The sequence below is a fragment of the Pteropus vampyrus genome, unplaced genomic scaffold (assembly GCF_000151845.1).
Source record: "Pteropus vampyrus isolate Shadow unplaced genomic scaffold, Pvam_2.0 Scaffold141, whole genome shotgun sequence".
In the NCBI taxonomy this organism is placed as follows: domain Eukaryota; kingdom Metazoa; phylum Chordata; class Mammalia; order Chiroptera; family Pteropodidae; genus Pteropus; species Pteropus vampyrus.
In genome coordinates this window covers 171,095-178,267 of record NW_011888922.1, presented here as the reverse complement: position 1 = coordinate 178,267, position 7,173 = coordinate 171,095, and positions in this window count along the sequence as shown.

The following is a 7,173-nucleotide window of genomic DNA, read 5'->3' as shown; positions in this document are numbered from 1 at the left end:
GGTATAGCTCATTTCTCTTTTGAAACATATTTCAATAAATCTTACTTTTCCTAAGCTTCTCTGATCTGTAATTCTATACTGCATAGGTGAAAATCACTGAAGTCCCCCAGTATCACTGGGGCAATGACACACTTAGATTGCCCCCAACAGTAACAGTTGGTATCAGAAAAAGTCCCCCAGAAACACTGATAAAGGGTTGATGGATTTGGATTCTAATAAAGCTAACATTTGTTCAGACCATAATGATTCTTAAAATTTTACTAAGTACTTTTAATTGCTTTTGTGGGCTTAATCCACATAACCAGCTATCTCTGAGGTATAGTATGATCTTCATTATTATTATTAAGAATGTTAAGCCTTAAAGAGTAAAAAATATAAAAGGACAACTTATCACCATTCTAGGAATATATTATGACCCAGTTGCTGTGGTTTTATATATATATATATGGTTTATAAGGTTGCCCATGACCATTAGTTTGAATGATTTGTATCATGTCTTCCCCCCTCCTTACATACATGCTTAATTGATAATTAATATTTTTTCTCTATTTTACAGATAAGAAACTAGAGTTAAAAAATGTAATTAGCTATCAAAGCTATACATTTGAAAAGGCTGAAGTCCAAACTTGCATTTGGAATTTCTTTTTCTCAACCAAGGCCCTAACGCTTAGATCATTTAGTTTCTCTAATATCATCCATCATCTATCTTTATTATCTATTGTGGGAGTATGACTTGAATAGAGTTACTATAATGGACTTAATGAATGTGTATATTAAGAAAGATTCAAAACAGAGTTTTATCTGACTAAAATGAGAAAGAATTCAGAGCCAGTATGCTGTACTGGTTAAGGGCCCTCGGGTGTGGAATCGGGTAGACTGGGATTCAATTTTAACTCCTTCACCTATAAGGTAGTTAAACTTAAGTAAGCTTTTTAACTTCTCTGAATCTTGATTTCCTCATCAATGAAACAGTTTAATAGATATATCCTGCAGGACTTTTGCAAGAATTAAATTATATCATGAAGGTGAAGCATTTATGACACTGCTGGGCACATTATTTTTCAGCCATAATTATTATATTATGATGATACTGGGAAGTATAATCCAGTCCCAATTACCAGTGATGTCTCTACTTGCAGTGCACATTTTGAAGTCCTTCAGTAGCAATCAGAAGGTAACCATGATGATATTGCCACTTTGCATTTATTCAACTGAAATTCATTATGTACATTCAATCATTTGTTCATGAATGGATGGCTCTTCTATGAAATGTTAAAAAGTCATTTTTCATAAATTAAGGGCTTTTACATGCAAGCCTGGAGATTATATCTTTATGGGAATTTTGACATATTACTCAATTATAATATTCCCAAAGTAGGTTGGTGGGGGGGCATCTATGAAAATTAAAAACATTAAATTTAGGATGAGTAAGAGGATGTCTCATTTCCTACAGCAGCTACAGTCTTATAAAGTATATTACTTTAATTGAATGATTATGGACAAAGGTCTTGATTTTTTTAGGCTGAGCTAATTTATTTTAAAATGAAGGAATAAATAGATGATTTTAAAGTTATCATCCTTCTTGACTTAGCCTCTGGCTAAATTTGTTAACATTTTAAGATGTGGTTTAGATAAATTCATTGAAGACAAATTTATAATGGCTTATTAGGGAAAACTAAGATGCTTGGGAATTTCCCTGATGTCTTAAATAGACCTCACAGAGGAACCACCACGATGGGCTTAATGGCATCACTTATCCTGACTTGCTTCTGATCCCTTCACAATTTATTGTGGATCATTGTGGCTTTCCAACACCTGACTCATTTTCCCATATATGGTTACACTTTATCCTTCGTTTTATTACTTCACCAACTTATTATTTGGCTTCTGATCCCTATCATGTTTCGCATTTGCTCTTTGACTTTGCTGCTGTTGGCTGATGTAAATATTTCACCTGATCAGCCTGGCCTAGGGTCATACAGAACTTTCAAAGTGGGGCTGTTGATAGTTTTGCGTGGCTATAGAGTAGGTCTCAAACAACAGGACCAGTCCGATCTAATATGCCAATCTGTATATTCTTAAATGTTAAACAGATGTGGTTACTTTGACCTTTTTAGTTCTAGTATCATATTCCATGTGATTCATTTATATTTCATGGTAAATCTGTGGAGAAATTGAAAGTAGAAGCAATACAAAATGTTGCTCAAAGGAAAAGGGGGGATAGGAACAGATTGATAAATTTAAATTACACTAGATTTGAGAATAAAACACATAAAAAAATCCCTTTTCTGAATATGTTCAATTAATGAGGTTTATTCATTTACTTATTCACGATTGTATAATAATAAAGAGAACGATTCTGAAGCTTGACTGCTTAGGTTCGAATCTCATCTCTGCCACTTAACAGCAGGGTAAATAATTTAACCTCTATGTGCCTTAGTTTCCTTATCTACAAAAATAGGAATAATAATGGTAAATATCTCAAGAATCAATGAGGATTAGAATGTTTATGTAAATTCTTTTGAACACAGTTTGGCACATAACAAGTCTTACGTATATATTAGCTATCTATTATTAATCAATAATTATTGATCTATTATATGTCAAACATAAGAAATCCGTACATATTCTGGAGTCAAATAATAATTCAAAGTAATATTTGACATGCAATAGATAGCAGAGGATATGAGGGATTTGATATTTATCTATGAATTTCTTCCTCCCATCATTATAATCATCAACATCATGACTAAATTTTTGAATGTTTGTTCTGTACTTGGCACTCTTGGGTATCTTTTATGATTTTTCATATTTAGTTTTTCTTATTTTGTTTTAATTTTACAAAGGTGAACTATTTTCCAGACATCATATAACTTGAAAATAATAAAGCCAAGATCAAACTTGAACCTCCTGATTTCAATTTTCTATGCTCTTAATAACATTGGGTATCTACAAACTATATTGAGATGTGGCTTGCAGTGTCTCCATTTAAAACACACACACATTTACAGAGAACATGTTAAATACTCAGTGGGTAGAGACAAATCAGACTCCTGCCACCAGATATTTCCTGCCATTAAGGAGATCAGCATTTCACAGTGAAGATATAAAAATGAAAACGATGAAGTGTAAAGTTGCTATAATAGTGATGCCCACAACGCAAGCTTGAGGACCAGTATCTCATTTTGAGGGAAGGTCAAGGAAATGCAATAGAAAGAGATACTTCAGCAGTGTCAAGGATAAAGAGGCAGCAGGGAAGTAGGTATAGAGCAGGCATTTGAGGCAAAAGACGATATATGGGAAAAGATTTGATGCCTGTGGGGAACTATAGGATATTGTGACTGGAGAAGAGTAAGTGAGGGTTTAGGAGATGTGGACTAAGGAGGGAAACAGGGGCATGGCTGGGAAACCTCTGTCTGCTAGCGTGAGAGGTTTAACATTAACAAGAAGGCTGGGGGTTCTTTGAAAATATTTAACCAGAAAGAAAACAGCTTCAAATTTGCTTGGCAGAGATTACTGTACAGAAAGTATTAATGAGTGTTTTTATCATGTCTAAATTAATGGGTGTTTTATTGAAATCTGTCTGTATTGTCTTATTGTTTTTATAGTCACACTAATGAATTTCAGTAGGTAGTATTAACACTGCTAACTACTAATACCCACTACTCTTCTAATTCTTTAAGTTTATAGCATGTTTAAACTTCATTATCTCCCATAACTTCTGTCTTATTCTTAATATTATTTCTAATTTGCGGATGAGGAATTTGAAGTTGAGCAATGTTAGTCTTCAGAGACGTGCCTCAGAATTACAACTCTTGAAAGAAACTTGAACATGGAAGCCTTAAATGGATACCATGTGAGCATTCTCTTCTTCCCTGTGCCATCCCCAATGCAATTCAGGTGCCAGGGTCAGTTCTGACCTAGCTTACCTATCTTAATTTATTTATGCTTCTGTTAGAAATTAAATGAGAAATATTTGTTCCTCACAACTCTGGAAGCTGGGAAGTCCTAGATCAAGGTGCTGGCAGATTCAGTGTCTGGTGAGAGCCTGGATCATAAACAGCCATTTTCTCTCTGTGTCCTCACATGGTAGAAGGGGTGAGGTGGCTCTCTGGAGTCTCTTATAAGGGCACTAATTTCACTCATGAGAGTTGTAACCTTATAACCTAATCACCTCCCAGAGGCCCCACCTCCAAATACCACCACACTGGGGATTAGGTTTCAACATATAAATTTTGAGGGACACAAACACTTAGTCCATAACACTACCCAATGGCCATTATCCTGTCTTTTGGGATAACAATTCTTGACTGAATCCTGGCAGTAGTTACGGCCAGTGACATATGGGAGAATTTTTCAGCGACTCTTTTGGAAAAATTTTTTCTGATAAGATAAAGAATAGTGGGAAATAACAATCCCCTTCCTTTCTGTTTTGTATGCTCTTGCATGGAAATGTCATATTTGAAGCTTTGTAGCTATCTTGTAAGCATTAAAGATATTTTGAGGACAAAAGGCAACATTCTGAGAATGGTGGAAGAGAAGGATGCAGAGTTCAGGTCTCTATGGTGGATGCTGGATGCGCTGCCTAGACCTCACTGTCACAACCAAAGATAATTACCTCCACTAATGGGCGGGCCTCTGACATGCAGTCCCTCAACCTTCAGTCCCTTTGGGATTGTCTCAGCTGCACAGAATTACTTCGTCTAAGTCCACTTTCTTTTCCTAGGGTGGCTGATAACTCATGACTGCTGGGATCAGAGGCTACAAAATTTCAGCCTTCTCATCCTAATACAGCTTTGAAGGGCCATCCAACCAGCAGAAGTCTGCATGGGGGTCAGCTGAAATTGTCTTTTGGCCTCCAACATGGCTTGACTTCTCCCTCTGCCCAATGCTGCCTCTTTCCTTTCCCTTCCACAGTGTTAATCCCCAAAGCACTCTAATAATCAAGCTAAATTCAATCTCAGAATCTGTTTCTTGGGCCTCCCCCCGCTACAACAGTCCTTGATGGCTATTTTTGGCTGCTGAACTGACCATAGATCACCTGTATTTTGTTAAGCTAGCAATAAACACATGGTTTAAATTATAATTAGTTGGCATTAATTACAATGATTTGTACCTATCTGTTTAACCACCAGTCTTTGTGGCCAGTCTGTGATGTCTTCAAAAGTGTTCACTGTGCTTTATTTATCAGTTTCTCCTTCCAAGTTCATAATAGTAAATGGAACTTAGGCACTAGACCGATATGTATTAAATGAACAAATAAAACCTCTACCTATAAGTTTACTATGCCTGATATGCATGGCCATGTTCTAGCGTAGTGAACTATTCCTGTAGACCTAGATTTTGCACATGGTCACTTATCAAAATTATATTTTTTTCAGGAAATGCACTAAGCAAACTGAAAAGGATCACATGCTATATCTAATTTTTCAAACAGTGGAATCAGTCACAAATTGAAAGTTAGCATTTAGATCTTTTGAAAGGAATTCTATTGCTAGTACAGGATGACATTGTGTTACTACATTGAGGATCTTAATGAAAGGTAGATATGTACTGAGCTTCAACCTAGTTCTCTTAGAACAACGTCTATGAACTATTTTTTCTCTGTGCATAGCCTCAAAGGCAAAACAAAATACACAAAAAAACACAATAAACAAAAATTCCGAGTCAAAAATTTATTTCTGCCACTTATTAGAGTGTAATCTTGAGCATATTGCTTTAACTTTTGAGACTCATTTCTTCTACCTATAAAATGGGCAAAATCAAACACTATAAGAATGCTTCTAGTTTCTTGTAATGCTGTAATTCAGGTATTTACTCTTAAACTTTTTGTGCTCTCTGTCTAGGGATTAACAAGCTAAATGTGGTCTAGACTTGTTATCAAGACATAGTTTCCTGCCTGTTATAGCATTTTCCTGTTAGTTGGTGAGAACTGTGCTTAACGCCTTGGCCGCCTGGAAGCTGAGAGCTAGATTTAATAATCATTTCTTCTTGTTGGAATATTTTCTTTCTCTCTCACAGAGAGTCTTTTCCATTTCTTTCTTATTAGCTGTAGTATATAACTGTTTTACAGCAAACAAGATCTCCTGGGAAGTAGCCAGGTGTTTACATTTTTATGTAAAATTTAATGTATGCAATGTTAAAAAGGCCCATTATTTACATTCTCTTCTATAACCTATGTGCTTTAGTCCAACAGTTATCTTTCATCTTCGCAGCAATCTTACAAAGTAAAGAATTGTTTGTTCATTTTTCAGATGGAGCAAGTAAGGTTTGAAACTATCAAGTAATGTGCCCAAGGCAACTCAGTTGAGTGGTGAGTCAGTACTCACCACTCATGGCAAAACTCCATGGCCCTCAAGGTATTGTTTTCTCTTCACTACTAGGCAAACAGAAAGATAGACAGGCAGACAATAATTTCTGAGCACACAGATAACTGTACTTCTTCACTAATAGATAAGTTAGAGGTAACTATTTGTATGAGAGTCAAGACTTGCAAAGGTCTTAATACAGTGATAAGGCTTTTAAATCATTCAACATAAACTTAATATAAGAATGATGGGCAATGTTTATTTTGCAACTACATTTTTCCTTAAGAAATTATTCATCTCAGTGACCTTTTCAAATAACAACTGGTAAATAAGTATTACTTGATAAAAATTTAAATTTAGAGAAAATGGGATGATTAGACATTAAATGACTTGCCGTGTTTTATTTTTTTAGAAGACTCAGAGCTAGGAAGGAGATACAGAAATACATAATTCAATTTTTCCCAATATAGTAATCATATAAAATGCCAACTAAATAGAGGATATTTTAAAACTAAATAAAATGAACTGCATAATCATCGCTATAACATAACAGTTGTTTTCATTTTTTTTTCTTGCATTGCCTTTAAGCCTCTCTCAATAGGGGGCTGTGGAATTTTTATATTTGAAATATTTTAAAGAATAGCATGCTGCTGGGAACACAGGATCATAATAAATATGATTTGATAAAAAAAAAAAAAAAACGCCAAAGTTCAGCTTTTGTTCCCAAGAGTGCAATGTAACTCAGCTTTATCTGATAAAGAATCATTCATACAGACTGAAGCCTCTAGTTACAGCTCATAATGGCACAAAGAAATATTGAATGTGAGGAGAAAGACATATTTTCCAATGAGAGATTAAAGACATG